Raw genomic sequence first — 13,267 nt, 5'->3', positions numbered from 1 at the left:
CAATCACAACCATTTTTAGAAATCATAAAAACATTATACAACTTTAATCCCACTTCAATTTCTGGAGAAAAACGAGTTTTCGGAAAAATCAACGTTTAGACCGTTTTCCAAAGTTAAGGGAAAAATTCACAAATCAAGTCCAATTCAATTCAAATCATGTTCCAGTAGGATTAAATGCATAAACAGAGGTTTAACAAGTTGAAAGGAACATTTTAGAAAGCTCGGAGTGGTCCCCAAGTGCACGAAGCGAAAGAATAAAAGTGGCTGAACTGGAAGCTGCACGCTTAAGCGTCCTTTGCACGCTTAAGCATCCAAGTTCCAGTAGCTTCTAGACTTAGCACGCTTGGAGCACGCTTAAGCGTCCTAACTCGAGAAGCTGCTCGCTTAGAGCACGCTGTAGCACGCTTAAGCGTGCTGTCTCAGTTTCTGTCAAAATTTGTTACGGGTTCCAACCCATTTCACCCCAAAATAAAAATTTCAAATTCCCAATTCACCAAAACAAGTTCCAGAAAGTGTTTATGGGTTCTAATAGTTATATGGCATCTAAACAAACATGAATCATGCCTTAGAAACAACAAAATGGCTCATCTCATCAAAATCATAAAATTATCTCAAAACACCAACACAACCACAAATCTCCTCACAAATCCATAAACAACGATTCGAGTTACACCAATTCGATTCCAATAGCTAAACAATCATCAACGACAACTAATGAACACAAATTCATGCACAATTCAACACCACAACTTCATTTCTCATCAAATTCATGTAAAGTTTTATGAGTCCTCTTGAATCTTCATTCTTCATCTTCCCAAGGCCCAATAATCTTCAGAGGTCTTGTTTTGCCTATTTGCTTGATTTCTTCGTGAATTACTTCAAGAAACCCCTAAAATTGCTATGTTTTGGGAATAATAGAATTATAGACTCAAATATAGAAAACATTACAAATGTCCCAAAATCATAGGCAATTGATCTAATACTCCTCTGCTTTGCAGGTAAAATCTACTAAAATAGACTGAAAAACGTTGTCGCTGTGATTTTTGGATATCAAACTATTAATTAGTGTTCAATCACAAATTCTAAGTCCACCACCGATCTTTTATTTTTCCAAGGGAAAGGGGAGAAGTTCGAAAAAACCCTTTTTTAGAGATCAAAGGTACGGGGGTTGGTTACGTTAAGGGAAGGTATTAGCACCCTAAACATCTATAGTATCCTATAGGAACCTCTTGTTTTTATTTATCTTTTGCCTGCATATACCCAAATGGGATCAAAATCATGTAGTTCGTGTTAAAAAACCGAGTGATTGGTTTGACTGATTTTAATGTTTGAAAATAAAAATCTAGGAGATAAGAAGCCGAAATGGCATAGAAGAATAAAGTTTGATTTTAATATAAAGAATGAACCAAGTCTAAGTATGGTTAACATTGATTAAAATTTGATTTGGAAAAAAAAAAAGGAGTCACTTGGGTTAAAGTCCAGGTTTGTTAATAAAAGATATTTTTGTGATTTGGATATTTGAATGTTTTTAAAGTTATTGATTCTAACTAAAATGGGCTAATTAAAGTCTAAAAGTCTAGGCGTAACGGAACAAAATAAAGCGCGAAGAGTTTTATGAAGGATGTTGGATCCAAAATAAAAGTCCCATTCCCTTGGAATTAACCTAAAGTTACAAGTTGTTTGATTTTAATTTTGGTCCTCGATTTGTCCTTGATTGATTTTGCTCTTAATTTAGGTCTTGACATAAAGCGGAATAAATAAATGTGTGTGTCGGTGCAAGATTCTCATTTATATTTTTACATTGTTCCTAAGTACATTCTAATGCCTCCATAATATAAATGACAATGAAATAAAATGCGTGTGATAATAAAATAAATAAATATGCAAAAAAGAAAATAAAGAAGAAAAAGATAATAAAAAAAGCTAATAAAGTAAACTAATTATAAAAAGGCGCCTTGGGATTAGAGGAAAGTTCAGTTGTAAAGTTTGGATTTTTTTAAAGGTTGAAAATAATAATAAAAAGGCGCCTTAGGATTATTGGTTCATCTTGTTGACAAATCCTTCACAAACCAAACCCTAAACCTAGGACTTTATATTAGACCCACTTTCTAAAGACAAGTTTCTCTTAAGCCTATCACATCTCCTTTCGGTCTCAGTGAGTGTGTTCCTCCAGCAACCACGCCTATTCTCATGGTTGATTGCTATTGGAATCCTTGAAGAACGAAACTTTATTTGTCTCAAGGTTTGCTAGACTATTCTCATGTTTCGCAATCCTTGTCTAACTTCACTTGTTCCAATATTAAAGCTCCGTGTTCGCTTTATGAATTGATAGTTGTGATGATGAATTAACAAGTACTAACCCTCTGCTGTCGCTTTATGAATTTGATACTTGTTAATTCATTATAAAAATGGTGAAATTAGATTAGAAAGTAGATTTATATAAAATTAGGGTTCGAGGCTTGGTTTGATTAGGATTATGTCATTAGACTTATCCAACAATCCCAAGACAAGAAGAGTCTACTCACTCATGTTCATCGTAGACATAGAAGAGAAGGAGAAGAACATAAAATAAAAGAAAGAACTTTTATTAAGGGAAAACAATTGTCAGTATTGAATTCCAAGAACAAAAGATGAATTGTTGTGATAGCTAGCTACTCTATTTATTGTTTACAATGATTTAAGCCCTAAGAAATATATCACTAGAATGTTCCACAAGAAACCATGGGCTTTTAGGTCAGAAATAAACTAATAGGTAGCTTGTCCATGAAGCAGAAAGCAGCAAAAGGCATCCTGGGAGTTGGCACGACCATGTGGCTGGTGGCACGGGCCGTGCCAAGCTTCTGACTTGGGGGACGTCATATTTTTGTATTGAATCTTCGTATTTTCAGCCCGAATCAGCTCCAAATCCCTTTCTTTTGCTCCAAGACTGAATCTTTCAATTATTTGCTCCTGAAATTAAACAACTTGCAATTGAAGTAAAATAGTTCTAAAAAAGAAATAAAATTAAACAAAATGGACTCAAATATAAATAAAACGGACACAAATATTATATTAAAAACACTAATTATTGACTCATCAAACTCCCCCACACTTGAATCTTTGCTTGTCCTCAAGCAAAAGGCATAAACATAGCAGTATAAACAAGATTAACATATGACAATACAATTAACAACTTTTTTATCCTCTAAGGCTTCATTTCAAGTGTACACTAATCACAACTTCAGGCATTCCATGTGAACCTATTCAACCCATCAACAAGTCTCAAGTGTGTGTGTGTGTGTGTGTGTGTGTGTGTGTGTAGTCCAGCCCTTTTCTTGCTCCTGTATAAGATAGATATTATGAGGAAACAGGTTCTATCCTTAACACTAAACTAACCGAGAAAAATCATTTCTTCATTTCATATAAGAGAGATGGGAATTATATGATCATTGGATCATTTGACATTTTAAGAAGGAATTACAGAAGCTATTGGTGATTGTCAGAGAAACACCACCTTCACGTGGGAAGCCAGTGGGGCCTACCCCTTTCCCCCAGAGTCAATGATGCCCCCTTATAAGTATCTTTGCTTTCGACCCTCTTGATAATCAACCTGTTTTTAGGCATTTTGATCATTTTAATGTCTTCGTGACCAACCAGTTTTGGGCACTTGGTCACTTTCTTTATTTTTCAAGTCTTTTCTCCCCACACAAACTTATACTACTTTTACTCTGAAGACTTTTAAGGGTTCAATTTACCATTAAAGTTAGAACCTGCTCCTTAAAATACCTACTCATACACTTGCTCAAAGGTTGCAACTTTGTGCTTTTCTCATAAAGAATTTTCACAATAAAACAAGATATGGGTATAACAAGAACACTTAAAACACAAGAAATCACTTTCATGTACAAGAAACAACCAATTGGGAAGAGACAACAAAAAATTTATGTCATAATTTACAATAAAAATAAGTCGCTTTTCATGCCTTTTGCAATAAAACATAACAAAAGAATTAAAGTTCAAGGGAGTTTGGAAACACTACGACACTTAATTAAAATAAGACAAGACACTTTATTGGCTCCCCCCCACACTTGGGAGAAGCATTGTCCTCAATGATTTGAAAAAGAAAAGAAGAGAGATGAGAAAGAAGAAAAAGGAAGAGAAAAGAAAGGAAGAGGAAACCTCACAATTTTATTGAGATCCATAAGGTGGACCTTGGAGGTGAAGGTGTTGCATGATGTTCTGGAGCATTTGGTTATTTTTTTTGGTTATGCGATTGTCCCTTTGGACATCATTTCTTAGCCCGGAGATTACAACACGTTGTCTTTGTTGCTCGGTGCTTATTCTTTAAATCTCGGTTTGCATCCATGCCCACCATTCATCATCATAGTGCCCACCGGCTTCATGCTCATGGTGCACCTCCTCATCGTGCAAGTTTGCACCTTCCTCCTCACCAACATCATGCTCTTCTTGTACCTGTGGGTCAGAACCAACATACAACAAATTTTCTTCCACCCCGGTGTCAGTCCGAGATGGGTTAGGAAGGATAAATAATACAGGCACATTTAGCTTAAGCTTATAAGTTATATTAGCAGGTGGATGAGGCTTAATAAAGTTCATAGAAATGATGGTTTCTAATTTAAGCCTATTGTTGCCCTCAATCGGATTCATCCCTTGATCCTCACCCACTCCAAACTTCCTAGCAATAAAAGTGATTATGCCACCTACTACTAACTCACTCTTACCAACAGAAGCAAGATAATCAAGCAAGTGATAGCAAGTATTCACAGGGTGGTCATTAAGCATAGCCCACAACATGAAGAGTTCATCTGTCCTAGTTGTTCCTGCCTCTTTCCCACCCCAAATGGTGCAAGCCATAACCCTTTGAAGGTACCTAAGCACAGGGTTGTGAATGTTTCTAGCCTTATTGGAACATGAATTGCATTGTCCTAAACCGGTGATATTGTTCCAAAAGGTAGCAGGGTTATACCCATCCGGCTTTAGATCATGATTCCAAGAGTCATGGATGAACCTCGCATTCGCGAAGCCCATCTCTAAGCAAAATTCTTCAAGAGACATCTCATAAGCAATATTCATAAGCTGGAAGGAGACTCTATGATTGGGGTTATCCAAATCCAACCTATCATTCTTGAATGCAATAGAGCTTAAGAATTCATAAGTGAAATTTTCAAACCCCTTCATAGGTCTTAGCATCTTGGCCCAACCTAAGTTGTTCAACAACCAAAACACATTGTCTCTAATCCCTAGCTTATTCAAACTATGAGAATCAGGGTACCTGCATGGGTATAAAGGTTTAGAGAGAAGAGATTTATACCCACTCCGTTGTTCTTGAGTGTTAAATTCAATGTCATGGTTCCTTGGGGCTGCTTTCTCCCTACTTGCACCATCATCAGAGCTAGCAACTTCCTTTCCTTTCCTTTTGGATGCCATTGACCTTGTTGACTTGGTTTGGGTTTTTTTTTTTGGAAGGTTAGGTTTTGGCAAGGTTTTGTGTTGGAAAGGTTAGTTTAGTGATGGGGTTGTGGTTTAAGTAAGGTTTTTGAGTTTAATGATGGAGATTGGTGAAGAAATTGTGGTTTTTGGGTTAGGGTTATAAGGTATACGAATTTGGTGGATTTGTGGTTTGGGTGGATGAAAGTTGTTTTTGATCAGTGGATTATGTTTGGAATGATGTTTGGAGATGATTGGGTGAAGAAATTTTGTGATTTGGTGAAGATTTGATGGAGTTATGAAGGTTTGAAGGTTTATGGCTATGGAGGTTTTAGAGAGAAGTAAGAGAAAAGAGGGAAGTTGTGGTGATTGAATGAGGAAGAAGGAAGAAACTTTTTTGAGGTATAGGGTAACAATAGTCGCGCACGACCGTGCCACTGCAGGTACGGGCCGTGCCAACTTTCTGGAAAAATGGGAGTCTTGGCTTGGCATGGTTAGGCACGGCCGTGCCACTACTGGCACGGGCCGTGCCAAGTCTCTGCTGTAACACCCTCCTTGTTATTTAATTATTTTGTTGAGTTAGAGTCTATTTAAGTGGTTTTATTTTATTATTTATTTATTTGATTGAGTTTAGAGTCTTTTTATAATTTAATTAATATATTTGATAAGTGATATTTTTATTATGTGTTAATATTTATTAGTAGCCCCTATTTTATATATTTAGTGGGAGAATATATTTAGTAGAAGAATATATTTAGTGGAAGAATATATTTAGTAGAAAAATATAATTATTATAATAAGTATATTTGGGGGCTGAAATAGAAAGAAGAGAGTTATTGGGCCTAATCAGATTTAAGAAGAGTAATTAGTAATATAAATATAGGAGAGATTAGGTTGATAGATTAATACATGCAAAAACAAGGATTTGGAGAAAACAAGGTTTAGAGAGAAGAGAAGGGAAGAGTCAGAGAAGGAGAAGTCTGTAGACCTTGCTGCTAATCAATCTAAGGTAAGGGTGGGACTAACCTTCTTTAATCATAAGTATATGGTTCTGAAATAGGGTTTAACATGTTTGTTGTTGTTTTATTTTGATGATTAGAGAAGTTAGGGTTTGAAAAGAAGATAGGGTTTTGAATTGCAATTTAATTGATGAATTATGCTCAGTTGATGATTTATGTTATGTTGTTGTTGATTTGTGGTTGGATTCATGATTATGAGTTGTGGTTGTTGATGATTGTTGTTGTTAATGTCATATTATGAATTGGGTATGAATTATGTTGAATTGTTGTTGTTGATTGTGATGATTTTGAATAAATGTGAAGTTTGAATAATATAAGTTGATTTTTCTGATTATTTTCATCTCTGCCCCGAATTTTGATATGAAAACTGGTATTGATTGGTGCAGAATTGGTCTTAGATGTAAACACAAAAGTTGTAGGTATGGATGTTAGTTTTCTAATGTCGTTGGTCTGACGTCAAAACGATATATAGAACTTAAGTTATGGTCAAATTACTGCACGTATGCCATAGTGAATTTTTATGAATCTCAGCACAACTTTTCCCGAATTTTGATATGAAAACTGGTATTGATCGGTGCAGAATTGGTCTTAGGTGTAAACACGAAAGTTGTAGGTATGGATATTATCTTTCTAATGTCGTTGGTCTGACGTCAAAATGATTTATGGAGCTTGAGTTATGGTCAAATTACTGCACGTAGGTCACAACAAAATTGCACAGTGACAGCATTCTCTGTTTCATGATTTTGCGTTTTGTTCATATGTTTCTCTTTTGAGTTGGTTTTGGGTATAAACATGAAAGTTATCGATAATTGAGATATCTTTCCAGTAGCCTTGGTTTGACATGAAAATATGTTATGTATAATTTATTATGTTTTTACAAAGATGCATGATGAATTGTTGATGTTTGAATACGATGTTATATGATGTCTTAGTTGTTGAGTTGTTAAGATGTTAAAATGTTAAGATGCCAAGTTGTTGAGTTGTTAAGATGTTAGGATGTTAAGATGTCAAGTTGTTGAGTCTATTCATACAAACGATGAGGGCTTAAGCCCCTGAGCATTTTGCTCAATAGCGACGAGGGCTCAAGCCCTGGAGCCTTGTGCTCAAAAGCGACGAGGGCTCAAGCCCTGGGAGCCTTTTATGCTCAATAGAGATGAGGGTTTATGCCCTGAATGGTACCACATGCATGATGTCTTAGTTGTTGTTCCATTGTCGAAGTTAAAGAGTTGTTGTTGCATCGTCCTTGATGTCTAGTCGAAGTTATGGATGTCGTAGTTAATCTATTGTCGTTGTTCCCAAGTTATCAATAAATTAAGGAGTTGAATTAAGAAGTATTATGATGAAGTAACATAGTTAAATAAGTGTTATATATGTTGTTAAATTCTGCTGATGAATTATATGCTTATTATTATTGAATGTGAAATCTCACCCCATCTGCTTGGAAATTGTTGCCTTACATGGGTAACTTGCAGGTCACCATGAATAGTTGCAGCCTTGAGTAGTCTCCGTCGTGTCATCTTAGGTTGCTCTAATACGTAACGGGATGAGGATATTGCTTGTTTTCCATGTGTTACGTATTTGCCATGAAAAATGTTATTTTATCATGAACTATGTTATTTGTCATGAACTATGTTTATATTATGAACTATGTTGAAGTCTGGCATCCAAGGCTCAATTTTTTTTTCGTTTTCTTGAATCATGCTCGAACAATTGCCTACAAAACAATTGAAAACAACAAAAAAAAAACAAACAAAATAAAAGCAATTAAACTCGTGGGTTAACTCCCACAAAGCGCTCGTTTAGGGTCATTAGGATGACGGTTAGAAAGCGTCCTTAAAAAGGATCAAAGAGATCATATTGTGCAGATGATGCTAGAAAACGTTCTTTCACCTTATGCTCTTCAATCATGCAACAAGAATAAAGAGCAGGACCTTTCATAACGTCCTCCAACTCAAATCCTACTATTTCATTACTCACTTGAAAAACAATCCTACCGTTCTTAACATCAATGATAGCTCCCGCAGTAGCGAGGAAAGGTCTTCCTAGAATTATAGGGACGTCAGGGTCCTCTTCAATGTCAACTACCATAAAATCAGCTGGGATGTATATCCCTTCTATCTTAACGGGGATGTCCTCAACAAATCCAACCGGTTGGATAGTAGAACGATTAGCTAACTTCAAGGTCATCTCAGAAGGTTTTAACTCTCCTATTCCCATCCTCTTAAAGAGGGACAAGGGCAACAAGCTAACACTAGCCCCTAAATCGCACAAGGCTTTATCAACGGTCTCAATTCCAACCATACAAGGGATGGAAAAACTACCTGGATCTCAAAGCTTAGGAGGTGGCTTCTTAATGATGGCACTACTTTCCCTAGTCAAAGTTATTGTCTCATTATGCTCTATCTTTCTTTTCTTTGAAAAAATTTTCTTTAAAAATTTAGCATATAAAGGTATCTGAGACAAAGCTTCTGCAAAGGGAATATTATTGCAAATCTTTTTAAGCATATCAACAAACTTATTAAATTGTGCCTCCAAGTTAGGCTTAGCAAGCCTCAATGGGAAAGGAAGTTTTGGTTTATCAAACGATTTTTCACTCTCTTTTATGGTTTTCTCACCTAGAAGCTTAACACTCTCTCCCTCGATGTTTTCAACCTTATCAATGGTATCCTCTCATTATTTAGTACCCCCTAATGAAATAGCATGAACATGGGCTTTGGGGTTGGCTTCGGTTTGACCAGGAAAGACTCTCGGTATTTGAGAAGAAGTAGCCACCTGTTGGGCCACTTGGGAGATTTGAGTTTCAAGCATTTTAGCATGAGTACCAATAGAGTCTACCTTAGTATTGAGTTTGGAGAGAGAATCATTCAGAAGTCCGATTTGGTTTTTAAGCTCTTGGAGCTGTTTAGTTTGATTCATGACATAACTTTCCATTATAATTTCCAAACTAGTTTTCTGAGGGGCTCTCTGGTTGTTTGCATAGCTAGGTGGTGCCATTTGTCCATAGGAATTTTGAGGATATTTATAAAAATTTTGGTTTTGCCTCATTCCTTGGTTGTATCGAGCGTAATTCATTTGCTCAACACTTTCAACAGCACTACCTAGCTGGCAATCAACACCAATATGACCAAAAACACCACAAATTTCACAAGGAGGAGATACAAAAGTAGATGTGACAGCACTAATATTCATTTTATCAAATTTTTGTGTGAGTGCGTTAACCTTAGCAGCAAGATGATCAATAGGAGATACTTCGTACATACCTGCCTCTTTTTTAGAGGGTGAAGAAGCAGTGATGGCTCTTTCGTTAGTCCACTGATAGTGGTTCTGGGCCATGTCCTCGATCAAGGCATATGCTGCTGTATAGTTCTTGTTCATTAAAGCTCCACCTGCAGCTGCATCAACAATCATTTTTGTGGTATATGATAAGACATAATAAAAAGTGTGGACTGTGAGCCACTTCTCTAAACCATGGTGGGGACAAAGTCTAAGCATTTCCTTGAAACGCTCCCACGCATCATAAAGAGATTCCCCATCTTTTTGATTGAACCGTGCGATTTGGTCTCTTAGTTTAGCAGTTTTAGAAGGGGGACAGAATCGGGCAAGGAATGCTTGCCTCATTTGATCCCATGAAGTGATGGAACCAACTTCTAAAGAATGGAGCCAAGCCCTAGCTCTATCCCTTTAGGAAAAGGGAAAAAGGTGCAGTCTTACGGCTTCTTGGTTCTCTTTTATGGTTCCACTGAGTCTTAAGAAAGTTGAAATATGCAGATTTGGATCCTCATTGGGTGATCCAGAAAACTGATTTTGCTGCACCAAGTTAAGTAGTGCAAATTTGGCTTCAAAATTGTCACCCTCGACCGTTGGGTACGCAATAATAGCATGTGGCTCATCCATTGAGGGTGTCGCATACTCCTTAAGAGTGTGTTCAGCCATAGCGATATTATTTCGTGCTTCTCTTTTTCTTTTATGTAAGAACCTTTCGATCATGGGAACGAATTCACCAAGACTTTTGCTTCTACGCATAAAAGAATAAGAACCCAAGAAGTTAACGGTAACAGAAAGAAAGAAAGAAAGAAAGAAAGAAAGAAAGAAAGAAAGAAAGAAAGAAAGAAAGAAAGAAAGAAAGAAAGAAAGAAAGAAAGAAGAAAAAGAAGAAAAGTAAAAAGAAAAAGAAAAATCTAACCATTACTAAAAAGTTAATCAAATTAGTTAACTCCCCGGCAATGGCGCCAAAAACTTGATGAGATAAATCCGCAAGTGTACGGTTTACCGAAGTAGTAAAAAGAGAGTATCTTCCGACAGGGAGTTGTTCAATTCAATTAACTGTTATTGATGATTAGAAGAAAGTTCTGTTGTAAAGTTTGGATTTTTTTAACGGTTGAATAATAATAATAATAATAATAATAATAATAATAATAATAATAATAATAATAATAATAATAATAATAATAATAATAATAATAATAATAATAATAATAATAATAATAATAAGGCGCCTTGGGATTATTGGTTCATCTTGTTGACAAATCCTTCACAAACCAAACCCTAAATCTAAAACTTTATATTAGACCCATTTCTAAAGACAAGTTTTTCTTAAGCCTATCACATCTCCTTTCGGTCTCAGTGAGTGTGTTCCTCTAGCAACCACGCCTATTCTCATGGTTGATTGCTATAGGAATCCTTGAAGAACGAAACTTTATTTGTCTCAAGGTTTGTTAGACTATTCTCATGTTTCGCAATCCTTGTCTAATTTCACTTGTTCCAATATTAAAACTTCATCTTTTGATTCATTGCTTAATATTTGTGATGATGAATTAACAAGTACTAACCCTCCGCTATCGCTTTATGAATTTGATACTTGTTAATTCATTATAAAAACGGTGAAATTAGATTAGAAAGTAGATTTATATAAAATTAGGGTTCGAGGCTTCGTTTGATTAAGATTATGTCATTAGACTTATCCACCAATCCTAAGACAAGAAGAGTCTACTCACTCATGTTCATCGTAGACATAGAAGAGAAGAAGGAGAAGAACATAAAATAAAAGGAAGAACTTTTATTAAGAGAAAACAATTGTCACCATTGAATTCCAAGAACAAAAGATGAATTGTTGTGATAGCTAGCTACTCTATTTATAGTTTACAACGACTTAAGCCCTAAGAAATATATCACTAGAATGTTCCATAAGAAACCATGGGTTTTTAGGTCATAAATAAACGAATAGATAGTGTGTCAATGAAGCAGAAAGCAGCATAAGGCATCTTGGGAGTTGGCACGGTCGTGTGGCTGGTGGCATGGGCCGTGTCAAGCTTCTGACTTGGGGGACGTCATATTTTTGTATTGAATCTTCGTATTTTCAGCCCGAATCAGCTCCAAATCCCTTTCTTTTGCTCCAAGACTGAATTTTTCAATTATTTGCTCCTGAAATTAAACAACTTCCAATTGAAGCAAAATAGTTCTAAAAAGGAAATAAAATTAAATAAAACGGACTCAAATATTATATTAAAAACATTAATTATTGACTCATCATAAAGCATTGCCCATAACATAAACAATTCATCAGTTCTCATAATCCCCACTTCTTTCCTACCCCATATGGTGTAAGCCATAACCCTTTAAAGGTACCTAAGCACAGGGTTGTGAATGTGACTAGCCTTACTGGAGCGGGAATTGTATTGGTTTAAACCGGTTATGCTCTTCCAAAAGGCAACGGGGACGTAGTCGGCCGGTTTTAAAGATTGATCCCAAGAGACATGGATATACCCCGCGTTTGCGAGGCCTAGTTCAGAACAAAATGCTTCCAAAGACATCTCTTAATCAAAATTTAAAAGACAGAATGAAACTCTATGGTTGGGTTTATCCGTCTTCGACCGATCCTTAGTAAAAGAGATAGAGCTCAAGAACTCACAAGTGAAGTTTTCAAACCCCCGCATAGGCTTCAACATCTCGACCAAACCAAAGTTATTTAACTCTTGTGTGAGTGCGTCAACCTTAGCAGCAAGATGATCAATAGGAGAGACTTCGTACATACCTGCCTCTTTTTTAGAGGGTGAAGAAGCAGTGATGGCTCTTTCGTTAGTCCATTGATAGTGGTTCTGGGCCATGTCCTCGATCAAGGCATATGCTGATGTATAGTTCTTGTTCATTAAAGCTCCACCTGCAGCTGCATCAACAATCATTTTTGTGGTATATGATAAGACATTATAAAAAGTGTGGACTATGATCCACTTCTCTAAACCATAGTGGGGACAAAGTCGCATTTTCTTGAAACGCTCTCACGCATCATAAAGAGATTCCCCATCTTTTTGATTGAACCATGTGATTTGGTCCCTTAGTTTAGCAGTTTTAGAAGGGGAAATAATCGATCAAGGAATGCTCGCCTCATTTGATCCCACGAAGAGATGGAACCAACTTCTAGAGAATGGAACCAAGCGCTAGCTCTTTCCCTTAAGGAAAAGGGAAAAAGGTGCAGTCTTACGGCTTCTTGGTTCTCTTTTATGGTTCCACTGAGTCTTAAGATAGTTGAAATATGCAGATTTGGATCCTCAGTGGGTTATCCAGAAAACTAATTTTGCTGCACCAAGTTAAGTAGTGCAGGCTTGATTTCAAAATTGTCACCCTCGACCGTTGGGTACACAATAATAGTCTGTGGCTCATCCGTTGAGGGTGTTGCATACTCCTTAAGAGTGTGTTCAGCCATAGTGATATTATTTCATGCTTCTCTTTTTCTTTTATGTAAGAACCTTTTGATCTCAGGAACGAATTCACCAAGACTTTTGCTTCTACGCATAAAAGAATACGAACCCAAGAAATGAACAGTA

At 36.4% G+C, this 13,267-nt stretch overlaps 2 non-coding genes and 1 pseudogene across 2 annotated transcripts; 2 read left to right on the top strand and 1 right to left on the bottom strand.

Moving 5' to 3' along the window:
• Positions 1-9,119: 9,119 nt before the first annotated feature.
• Positions 9,120-10,379, bottom strand: LOC146906224 (uncharacterized; annotated as a pseudogene).
• On the top strand, positions 9,910-10,016 carry LOC146906225 (small nucleolar RNA R71). Its single transcript, XR_015020779.1, has one exon. It is a non-coding gene; the product is annotated as a small nucleolar RNA R71 (small nucleolar RNA).
• A 2,301-nt stretch (positions 10,380-12,680) lies between the features above and the next one.
• Positions 12,681-12,784, top strand: LOC146906223 (small nucleolar RNA R71). Its single transcript, XR_015020854.1, has one exon. It is a non-coding gene; the product is annotated as a small nucleolar RNA R71 (small nucleolar RNA).
• Positions 12,785-13,267: the final 483 nt, after the last annotated feature.

Source organism: Medicago sativa, chromosome 7 (assembly GCF_051527215.1).
Source record: "Medicago sativa cultivar Bolivia chromosome 7, Bolivia_mono, whole genome shotgun sequence".
Classification (NCBI taxonomy): domain Eukaryota; kingdom Viridiplantae; phylum Streptophyta; class Magnoliopsida; order Fabales; family Fabaceae; genus Medicago; species Medicago sativa.
Note: the sequence above shows the minus strand (reverse complement) of the source record. Positions and strands in the feature narration are given on the sequence as shown.